Source organism: Juglans regia, chromosome 14, assembly GCF_001411555.2.
Source record: "Juglans regia cultivar Chandler chromosome 14, Walnut 2.0, whole genome shotgun sequence".
NCBI lineage: Eukaryota > Viridiplantae > Streptophyta > Magnoliopsida > Fagales > Juglandaceae > Juglans > Juglans regia.
Genome location: NC_049914.1, coordinates 24,364,980 through 24,377,840, shown reverse-complemented (window position 1 = coordinate 24,377,840; position 12,861 = coordinate 24,364,980).

Genomic DNA, 12,861 nt, shown 5'->3' with positions numbered 1-12,861 from the left:
AATTCTCATCTTATTTCACTCACCAAACATGAAGCCATTCCCAATTAAATATTTTTAATCATAATGTGTACAATAAAATAATGGTGATTTCAGGAATTCATCTTGGGGTTGAACTAGTATAGCAATAACCAAATATATATTTTATATAATTTTCTACAATATATAGCAATCCATCACTTGTAGACACACATGCAGTAAGTATGCAGCCACGTAAAATAAAAATAAATATCATAAACATAATTCTAAATATACACAAAAAATATTATCAATATACCAACTTATAAGGGATATAATATATATATATATATATATATATATGGCCTATGTTTATGGCAATAAAATATCACAAATAATGTCTTGAATAAAAGTTAAACATATTGATCATTGTTAACGAGAGGAAGAAAGTTAAAAAAGAAAGCTCAAGGGAGAACAAACAAAATTCATGCATAGAAAGATTAAAGATGAAGAGAACCAAAAAGAACTTGCAGATCGAGATCACTCAAAGAAGAGTAGATATATGGAATACAATATGAGTTTTTTTATTATTATTAAAATACATATACATAGTACTTTATTTTAATGAAATTAGGGCCATCCTTTTATTTTTTTTGTTAGAAAATAATATTTTTAATCATTCTTAATATATATGTTTTTGACCTAGTTGTTATGGGGTTATTTTAAATTTTAGCAAAAGGAAAATGCTACTCCCCCATTCAAATTTCAAAGTTATTGCTCAATCTTACCGGTTGGCGTGTATATATATATATACATATATATATATATATACACTAGCGGTTGGGCAATGTGCGAGGCACATTTGCCCGGTTGAAAAATAACTTATTTTGTAAAATATAAATATATTTTGGGTTAAAAAAAAAAGACGTAATCATAAGTAAAATAAGTAGTATATAGAGAATTTTTTATGAATTCAATTTCTGTACCTAACAAGTGAAAAGAGATGTGAAGAATTTTTGTGATAGTGATAGTACTTCACTGCATAAATCGAAGCAATTCAACCGAAGAAAAAAAAATGAGAAGTGGTAAAATGAATGGTTGTATTTAAATCTTAAAAATTTTAATGTACCAGCAGCAGCCTCGTCCTTCAAAAAACAACACACGTAGACATCATATCTTTAGATATGATTTGGATCGATGTATTAATAATAGTGATATGGTTTGTGAATAGTAATATATAAAATTATTTGGATTAAGATATTTTATTTGATTTTAGAAAATGAGAGAAAAAAAAGTTAAAATAAAAATATTTTAAAAGTTAAAATATTATTGGAATATAATTTTTTAATGTAGGTTTTGTTTTAAAATTTTAAAATTTTATATTTAAGAAAATTGTAATGATTAGATTAACAAATTAAAAAATATTTTATATTTAAATAATATTTTAAAAAATATATAAAAGTTTCTGAAAACCTAAGAATCTATTAATCTCTTCCTCGAACTCAATAATTTTGTTTGGAAAGAAATAGATTGTCAATTCCCTCCTGACACAATGATGTTGTAAATTTTTTATTTTTTTAAAAATGTTTATGATGATTAAAAAAATATATGAAAAAATAAATAAAAAAAAATGAAATACACATTCAAGACATATTTTCAGGTTACTTTTTTATTAGTTGTAGCAGTTCTCTTTAGTTAATTAAGAATATTATCATATTTAAATTATGTTAAAACTCTAATTATTTATATAGTTATAATTTTTTAAAAATATTTAACAAAATTTCATTATTTATTTAATGATGAAATATTAGTATTTTATAAATGGCTTGGTTATTTTGAAATTAGTGGTACTTGTGTAAAATCCTGTATGGCGTAAGATTTTCTAATTGATAAAAAAAGCACGTCTGCCACATCTATCAAATTGAAGAAAAAAAATAAAGTATAATTTCAAATATTAAAATAGTCTAATCTATAAGAATAAAATTATTATTTATTTATGTTCATCATTTATTATGAAATTTAAATTATATTAAAAATTCAACTTAATTAGATAGTTTTTTTCTCTTAAAAATGTACAGTAAAATTTTATTATTTATTTAATGATAAAAAATTAGTATTTTATAAACCAAAATTGATTTTTAGTGTATGATATAATAAACAGTAATAGGATATGTGAAAAAAACATGTGAAGAAAAAAAAAATAGCTTCTTTATTGATAATTTAAAACTCAAAAATTAATATTTTTTTTCACTTTTTCTTTCTTCCTCTCTCTCATTCCCTACGCACGATTGCGGTATTACGTCGCACATTGGCATTCACACGGATTAAAAAAAAAAAAAACTGTTCATTACTGTTCATCATACTGTCGATGAAAAGTAAAAAAAAAAAAACGGCTGATTTAGATTTACTATTCACGATTAACAGTAATTAACAGTAACGGTTATAGGCACTTTTAAGTATAGGCAGACAGATATATATATGCCACATATTTAGAGATTTAAAAAAGAAAAAACAAAACTCTTCTCTCCCTCTGTACCTCCCGCTTTGCCTTCCCCAAATCGACAAACCTCCCTGGCTCTCCCCTTACCATGAACTAAAACAAAGAAACTCGGTCGATTGTCTCACAAATTCCTTATCATAATGTAAACTCCAACACGATTTTAAATCTTTCACAAAAGCTTGGTATGTCTTTAATTAATGTTGTTGAGGCGTATTCTACATCCATATATCCAGTTACACAGCTAAAAATGGTTGTAAACCAACCTAGTAGCTCGAGGACGGAGTGGTCGACATTAATGTTGCGAATTGGTGGGTGCCGCCGGTGCTGCTAGACAACTTGCTTGGATTCGAAAGGAGCAGATTTCGGAAGGAGGAAGGAGTTGGTTTGCATGTAAATAATGATTATTATACAACATTCACAATTCTGGAAGGAGCTTATGTAATTTCAAAAAAACCACACAATGGGTTTACTGTACAACATGAAGATTTCTGAATGAGTAAATTTCGGAAGGAGGAATGAGTTGTACAGTAATAATCAATATTTCAAAACGAGGAGATTTCTGAATAATCATAACCAACATGGCAGCCACGTCCTGTGTCCACGGCGAGCGGTAAGAGTGAACCGGCTCGGTAGCACTACATAACAATTGTTTCATATCGTCTTTAAACTTTACAATAGTGTATAAGTACTGTGTCCGACATAATAGAATTATCCCGAATGCTAGTTAATCAACAAGAAATATTAGAGATTGAGAAAAGATACAAAATAAAGAAAATTTTTTAAAAAAATATTTATTAATAATAAAATTTGAAATGATTTTATGGAGCCACATACCATGTTTAAATAGTTTCAAAATTCAAAATTATGATAATTTCTTCAAGAAGGAAAATTTTAAGTTATTGCAAGAAAATTAAATATGTAAATAAACAAGAATCCTGTAAAAAATTTAGATAAAATCGAAATCAAATCACTTTCAAAATTTGAAAAAATATATCTTGAGAATATAAAAATAAATGTAAATAAAAGACTTGGGAAAAAAACTTATATTGTCCAAATTCAAGTAAGATTAACCTTTTTAAAATAGTTCAACACAATTAATCTGAACTAGAATTCCTCTAACCAGTTTGGATTTGCATCACTATGTTGATCATATTTATAATAAGCCTGCAAAAGGGTGATCATCAACTTAATTTCAAAATGTACAATGCAACATCCCAGCTTGTAAAACTTGTTTTGATGTAAGATTTTTAACATCTTTTAATAAAACATATTTTGCACTCTTACCATCAATGGGCCCTAAAAGTTTTTGGTTTAAAAGATTAATTTGAAATTTTAGAAATACATAATACCAAATATAATTTTTTTTGTTTTTTTTCAGAGTGAAAGTCTACGATTTCTTTGGTAGTTTCGGTACTTTCTGCTAGCTGCTTAAGAGTACCACCATATATAAATATATATATATATATATATATATATATATATATAACGATCCATAATATTAATGCATTCTGATCTCCATTTCATGCGCATGCAAGTTAATTGTAAAGGCTTCAAGATATCACACTCAGCCAATAAGATTAATCGCCTTTCATGATGCATGGGCAGCGTGGTTCGTATATACATACATACATACATACATACATATATATATATATATCTTCGTCGCAAAGATAAAAGTATAGGTTATTTATGATCAAATAAACAAGAACTTCTAATTCATGAGGTGGAGCTAGCACTACTGGAGTAAGTTTTGTATATATATATATCAAAAAATGTAAGAGCCATGTACACCCCGGCCATTTTCCGTGCCAATCATTAATCGAGTTATATCAGAATATGAAAGAAAAGAATTGCAGGAAAATAGAGAGAAAATATTGGAGAGAAAAATGAAGAACTTGCATCGTATTGATTTATTTATTTTACATGAATCAGACCTCTATTTATACACATTTACCAGACTAAGAGACTAACATAACTGACTAACAGACTGATTAGCTAACTAACATAACTGACTAACAGAATTTTGATTTATAATTTAATACTCCCCCTTAAGAAGAAGTGTAAATGTTAATAACACCCATATTGGAAAGAATATTAGAGAATAGATTGTAGCCAAGAGGCTTAGTCAAAATATCTGCTAGCTGCCCAATTGAGGAAACATGCAGTGTCTTCATAGTTCCTGCTAATAGTTTTTCTCTAACAATATAACAATCTATATTTATATGTTTTGTACGTTCATGAAAAACTGGATTGGTTGCTATGTGCATGGCCTGATTATTACAAAAAAGCACAGTTGGCTTGGACTGTGGTGCAAATAAGTCTTTCAACAAGTGTTGCAGCCAAGTAATTTCACATGTTGTTGTTGCCATAGCACGATATTCAGCCTCTGCTGTAGACCTAGATACTGTATTTTGCTTCTTGGACTTCCATGAAATGAGTGATTGTCCAAGAAATACACAAAAATCAATAATAGATTTTCTAGTATCTCTGCATGCAGCCCAATTTGCATCACAGAATGCCTTTAGTTGTAGATCATTTGTTGATGGGAAGAATAAGCCTTGGCCAGGATTACTTTTGATGTATCTCAAGACACGATGAGCAGCTGCCAAATGAACTTCAGTGGGATTTGCAACATACTGACTTAATATTTGAACAAAAAATGATAAATCAGGCCTTGTAATGGTTAAGTAGAGAAGCCTACCCACTAATCTCCTGTAACAAAGTGGATCTGGAAGAGGCATTCCTTCTGTTTGGGATAATCTCAAATTCTGGTCCATAGGAAATGAGGCTGGTTTACATGCCAAATAACCTGAATCAGACAATATTTCAAGAGCATACTTTCTTTGTGAAACTGTAATGCCTTTTGTGGAACGAGCAATCTCAAGGCCAAGGAAGTATTACAAAGGCCCAAGGTCTTTGAGCTTAAATTGGGAATGAAGAAATCTCTTTAAATCATCTACAACAGCATCATCATTACTGGTGATGATTATATCATCTACATAAACTAGTAATGCAATGAATGAATTATTTTTCTGTCGAGTGAACAAAGTATGATTAGCTGAAGATTGGATAAAACCATGAGCTATCAAAGCAGATGAAAACTTTGAGAACCACTGTCTTGATGCTTGTTTCAGGCCATTTAAAGACTTATTTAGTCTGCACACAAACTGAGAGCTAGTGGAATTAGCTTGAGCAGAAGGCATAAACTCCCCCTGAGGCCTGAGCAGATGATCCATTCGAATGACAATGAAATCCAGGAGGTAAAGACATGTACACCTCTTCTTCTAAGTCTCCATGCAAAAAAGCATTGTTGACATCCAATTGGTGCAAAGACCAATTTTTAGATGCAGCTATGGCTAAAAGTAGGGCTGTACACAAACCGGCCGGACCAACCGCCGCCGACTCAGACCGACCGCCAGATTCAGGAACCGGCCGAAACAGGCAAAGAACCGGTCGGCCGGCGGTAGGAAATTAAGGAAACCGACGTCGGCCGGTTCGGTCTGCGGTTCAATCCCGGTCTAAACTGACAAACCGGCCGACGTCTTATATATATTTTTTTACAATATATTTCTTATATAAAACGACATCGTTTCACTTATTTAAGTGAAACGGCGTCGTTTTTCTCTTGGAACTTAAAAAAATATATATATGGAACGGCGCCGTTTGGCTTAAAAGCCAAACGACGTCGTTTCAAAATGGATTTAATTGCCCCTCGCCCCTCTTCTTCTTCTTCCCCGCGTCTTCTTCCGTTCGCTCTGTTTCACCTGCAAGTTGCAACTCTCTTCTACTCTCTCATGGTAGACGGCGGCATATCCCTCCTCCGTGACAGAGACGCCGACGGCAGACCGAGGAACCGAACCACACCGCGCCGAGACCGATAATATCGGTTTTCTCTCCCCTAGTCGATCGGTTTCGGCCGATTTTTTCATCTCATGGCAGACATCGGTTCGGCGTCGGTTTGGCACCGAAACCGCGCCGAACCCATCGGTTTTCAGCCCTAGCTAAAAGAACCCGTACAGTGACTAACTTGGCAACTGGGGAAAATGTTTCCAAGTAGTCCAATCCTTCTTGCTGTGTATAGCCCTTAGCCACTAATCGGGCTTTGTATCTTTCCACAGAACCATCAGATTTATATTTGATCTTGTAAACCCACTTACATCCAACAGCTTGCTTATTTGGAGGTAAGTGAGTTATAGTCCAAGTTTTATTATCTTCCAAGGCTTTAATTTCATCAGCCATGGCATCACACCACTGAGTATGTTGAATGGCTTGTCTAAAAGATGTTGGTTCTTTTTGAGAAGAAATGGAGAGTGTAAATGCTTTATGAGCAGAGGAAAGATTAGAATATGATAAAAAAGAAGATATTGGATATTGAATACCTGAGATAGAACCTTTACTCAAAGAATCAGATGATGAAATGGCCTCTGCAGCATTAGCTAGGTTACAATGATAATCTGCAAGATATGAAGGATTTTTGTGAACTCTAGTGGATTTTCTAATTTTAGGCTGTGGAGTTACTGAATTTTGCTGAGAAACAGTTGGAACTGGTACTTGATTTTGAACTGTATCATTTGTGGGTTCATTCATGGAATTGGGAAGAATATCTTGAACAATCTGATTTGTAGGAAATGTGAATGTATCAATAGGAATCAGATCATCTGTTTGAGGAACTGGTATGACTATTGACTGAGTAGAGAGATCATGTCCAGTTTTGAAAGGAAAAACAGATTCTCAAAAAATGACATCTCTAGATAAGAAGATGGCATTTGTTTCTAAATCATAGAGTTTGTATCCCTTGGTGCCATATGGATATCCAAGAAAAACACAGGGATGAGCTCTAGGTGCAAATTTAGAACGATTATGAGATAAGGTTGATGCAAAACAAAGACAACCAAATACTCTAAGATGAGAATAATTTTGTGATTTTGAGAATAATACCTCATATGGTGTTTTATTGGATAGTAGAGGAGAGGGTGTTCTATTATTAAGTAGGCTGCTGTGAGAACACATTCACTCCAGAATACAAGAGGTAAATTTGCATGGAATCTAAGAGATCTTGCCACATTTAAGAGATGTTGGTGTTTACGCTCAACTACACCATTTTGTTGAGGTGTAGCAACACATGTTTGTTGATGTAGGACTCCTTTAGAAGAATAAAAATCTGGCATATCAAACTCAGCCCCTCTATCAGTCCTTATAGTTTTGATATGAATATCAAATTGTGTCTCTATGAGCTTAAAAAATGACTGAATTAGAGAGCGAGTGTCAGATTTATTTTTCATTAGATATACCCAAGTACAACGTTAATGATCATCCACAATTGTAAGAAAATATCTAAAACCAGTGATTGACTCAATAGAGAAGGGACCCCAAATATCACAATGTATCAAGTCAAAGATTTTATTTCTAAAGGAATGACTAGTATTGAATGGCAATCTTTTATGTTTTGCCAATGGACAGATATTACAATTGAAATTTGAAGGAGTATGTATATCAGGCAGCAACTTTTGTAGTGTTTGAATCTTGTTGAGAGAGGGATGGCCTAGCCTAAAATGCCAAAGATCAAAGGAAGAAAGATTTACAGTAGAAAATACACTAGAATCCATAACAGATGGTTGCAACAAATATAACCCAGCTACTTGTTTAGCCACTCCAATCGTCTTCCATGAGTGTAGGTCCTGTATGAAACAAGAATGAGAAAGAAACAGAAAACAACAAGAATTTTCTGTGAGCCTTTTGACTGAGATGAGGTTAAAAGAAAAAGATGGAACATATAAAACATTATGAAGAACTAATGAGTCTGAAAGTTTTACATTTCCAACGTGTGTGACAGGGACACATGTTCCATTTGGTAACTTTATTGAAGTGTTTATAACAGAGGTAATTGTAGTGAAATGCGAAATAGAACTGACCATATGATCAGTAGCACCACTATCAATTATCCAGGAATTTGATTGCTTAGAAACAAAATCAGGTGAATTAATCATACCTGATAGACTCAAAGAGTTTGAAACAGAAAGTAAGTTACTCATAGCATTCATTGTTGTAGGCTGAGTTGAGGAAGGTTGTAGAAAGGAAAGAAGTTGTTGACATTGTTCTTTGGTGAAAGGAAAATGAGGAGTTGAATCTGAAGCCATGGATGCTTCATCAAAACCAGTGGAAGATAATGAAACTTGATGTACAGAAGATGTTTTGGTTATTGGATTCTGACGATATCCAGGTGGATATCCATGTAACTTGTAGCATCTATCAACTGTATGCCCAGTAAGACCACAATGAGTACAAATTGGCTTAGGACGTTGCTTCTGATAATTCTTGATCATTGTGCCAGGAAGATTAACATTCTTGCTGAACAAAGCAGCAGTTTCAGTCATCAAAGGTGATCCCACCACCTTTCTTTGCTTCTCTTCTTGTAAAGTAAGGGATAAAACTCTGTCAATGGATGGCATTGGATCCATTAAGAGAATTTGCCCTCGAATGTGTGTAAAAGAGTCATTTAGACCCATCAAAAATTGAACAACATATTCTTTTTGATGTTGATCAATTACTGTCTTTAAAGCTCCACAAGAACAGCCCGGATTACAAGAACAATTAGGAATTGGTTTCACAGTGGAAAACTCATCCCATACAGCTTTCAATTTCGTGTAATAGGAACTTACTGAAGATTGATCTTGAACTAATGAAGCAAGATCTTTCTTGAGTTGAAATAAGCTAGGACCATTACCTTGAGTGAATCTTGTTTTCAGATTCCTCCAGACTTCTTCAGCAATTGAAGTGCTGATGACATTGGCAGCAATTTCTCTTGTAAGAGAATTAAGAATCCATGAAAGAACAATGTTGTTGCAACGAAACCACAGAATATACAGTGGATCAGATTGATTTTGAGGTTGAGAGAACGTTCCATCCACGAACCCCGTCTTGTTCTTGACATTGAGAGCTGTCAACATTGATCTGCTCGACGTATAATAGTTCTCACCATTCAAAGGCTGAGAGACCAAGATCGAACCAGGGCTTTCTCCATGATGGAGAAAATAGGGATTGGAAAAATCCTCAAACATAGAATTGTTTGTCATAGAAGTGTTTGTGCGGAAATATTAGAGAGGAAAAAAAATTGGAACAAAATCAGAGTTTATTGCTCTGATACCATATCAGAATATGAAGAAAAGAATTGCAGGAAAACAGAGAGAAAATATTGGAGAGAAAAATGAAGAACTTGCATCGTATTGATTGATTTATTTTACATGAATCAGACCTCTATTTATACACATATACCAGACTAAGAGACTAACATAACTGACTAACAGACTGATTAGCTAACTAACATAACTGATTAACAGAATTTTGACTTATAATTTAATAAGTTAGCTAGCTGGTGGAGTACCATTTTTTCCTGCATGCAGAGATTCACTAATCAAAGTTAACATAAACGAGATCTTGAAGTTGAATTAATTATTCAATCGTGTTTCATCTGGTCAATATATATATATATATATATATATATATATATATATATATATTTATATAAACACACACGTATATATGTATGAGAGGTGGCCGAGAGACTGGAGCTAGGGAACTCCTGATCAGTTATATATATGATCTAAATTAGTTAAAAAAATGAGCCAGCCGGCCTCCTCTTTCTGTAGCGTCAAGGCCCGCGTGCGCCCTTTTTGGAATCGTAAGCCAAGTATTTTTGCTTCATTTGGATGAATCACGTTTCCATAATTTGCTCAAACTTTCACATGCAAATGGGGACTTTTTCTGTAGATCGAGATGATCTTTCTCCAACCAAATCAAGACATTTCCCGAGACAATGTTCACATATGACATGGAATGTCGAAGGGCAATGTACGTCCTCGTGATGCTAATTCTATGGTCAAATAAAATATTACAAAACCCAATACCATGTGAGCCTAAGCACTCTCATTCTCATTCTATAAATCCAGGCCACAATTCACGTTAATTTACAACAGAAACTGGCACACAAGTTTTTGCATTGAGCGAGAGAGAATATGCATGGCTATTTCTATTATATCTCAGAATTATTGCCTGACTTTGGCAATATTGATGTTAGCCGGAATATTGATCTCCGGCAATCACCAAGTCATGGCCCGAAAATGTCGGCCGATCAGCAACAAGCAGCTAGCCCAACTTGTATTTCAATGCAAGCAGTATGTTAATAAAGGGAAGCCGAATGAGTTATTAAGCCTTCGCCAGCTTGCTGTAAAGTGGTGAATACTGTGGGGCTATGCCTGTGCCAACTTGTTACTAAGAAACTTGAAAGTCAGATTGATATGCTGAAGGTAATCAAAGTGGCACGCAAATGTAGTGGCCAAAGAATTCCACCAGGAACAAAATGTGGAAGTAAGTATACATTTTCTTGGAACTAAGTAGTTCATGATCTATCAATTACTGTATTATTGTTGTGGGGATTTTTCTTTTTCTTTATTTTTGGCAAAAGGGCATGCTAATTATTTGATGTTTAATTTGCAGGTTATACTGTCCCCCGGGCATGAAAATTGGAGAAAATTAAGGAGAGTTGGGCCCGCTACAAGAAAACTGTTAATTTATAACCAGTTATTTTCAGTAAAAATAATTATTTCTTGTCAAAATGAGACTATTTTTATCGTAAATAATCATTATCCTAGCAAATATTCCATCATAAATATTTTTTTTATAGTCGTGCACGCGCCTTTTATACATTATGTCTTATTGTCTGTGTAATTTGCTTTTCTTTCCCAGATAACACTCTGTCTATATATCAGAGGTGCCTCTATATATGTATGCTTTATGTATCTTTCTTTTCTTTCAGAGTCAATAATTTGAAGTACTTCCTGGTTTGGTTGTGTCAAGTGACTGGTCTGGTATAAGTATTTTGAGTCTCAGGAACTTGCATGCATGCGCAGGCTGTAGCAACTTTCTATTGTGCTGCTTCTGTAATCTGTGTCCTCATATTAGTACTCATGTTCCTCTGCCATAAGTGAGGCTATTCATCAATAAAGTTACAGATTTTTCTTATATTATGTATGTATATTGTATTAATACTGGCGTCTTGTTATCAAGCTTTGACTTGGATTGTGTAGTAATGAATGCACCGTGTCATTTTGTGTTCTTTTGTTCATAATGATCTCAAGACAGGTTGCTGTCTCTGTGACTGCACTGTCAATTTTCCTGCAAAATAACCAGCTGGTAATGAAACTAATGCAGTAATGTGAGTTCTAAACAAGCCTGATCAGTTTTACATGATGCAATACTTAAACTTGGTTCGCTTGCTAGCTTATCATTCAAGAAATTTCAGACAAGGCTTTCAACGAGCTGATGATCAACTTTTTAAGGATAAATTAATACAGACTAATAAATAAAAGAAAATAAGGAAAATGATATAACTATAGTTTAAATGAGTAGTATATTTGTAAAAGAACTTATACAAGTAACATCGTTTTACAGAAATACGTACGTACCATTAATTTTGAAACATGGTTGTAAAAAAGTAATGTTACAAACTATATTCTTATCCTACTTTCATTATACTACATAAAATGAAAATGTTATACTTTTCATCACCCTCTTGATCATCTTTGTATTTTTAAAAAGAGAATTTCAAAAGTTGACGAGATATATCACCTCATCATAGTGAGATAAGTGTAGGATGATGGTGTAGTTTGTAGAGTTTTTTTTATATCATCTTATCATAACAGGATGAAATTGGGATGAGAACGTCGCACGTAAAAAATCTTCTTTATTTTTTCACGTGGGGATGTGGAAGATATTAATTAATTTTAATGATCGGGCTAGCTAGGGTGTGGAAAAACATCTTAGAGGAGGGAGTTGTTTTCTAATTCCTTCTTCAACATTAGGCTGCATTTTTAATTGACTATGAGCTTCTTTTGGGCTTGAGTACTGGTTTACATCTCATAATGTGGTAGGATTAGCCAAGCATATTTGTGGAATCTTTGTAAGAAGACTGGTCAGAATTACAAGCCATAATTTTCAGCACTCTTTTATCATGCATGGACGACTGCTATCGGTTTCCATGAAATTCGTGCAAGATGCTCTTTGATTGAAAAATTATTAATATTGTTTGTGCAAACATTAATTTTTAATGACATGGTATCGCATTAACACTTGTCCGTGTTGACCGATTCTCATTCATGGAGACGTTCGTGAGTAGAAATCTATCACTTAAGAGTTTTTTAAGTGGTCTATCACTCTTCCATCTGCTTCATAACTGATTTCATGAAAATAGGATCACGTGAAACACGTAAACACCAAAGTTTTATGGAGACTTCGGCTATAAATAGCGTGTTTGATCCCCAGACTCACTCACTAAATTTCCTTCGATATTACATCATCTAAATAGAGTGGAGAAGAGTTTGGAAGAGCCAAACACAATGAGAAACACAACT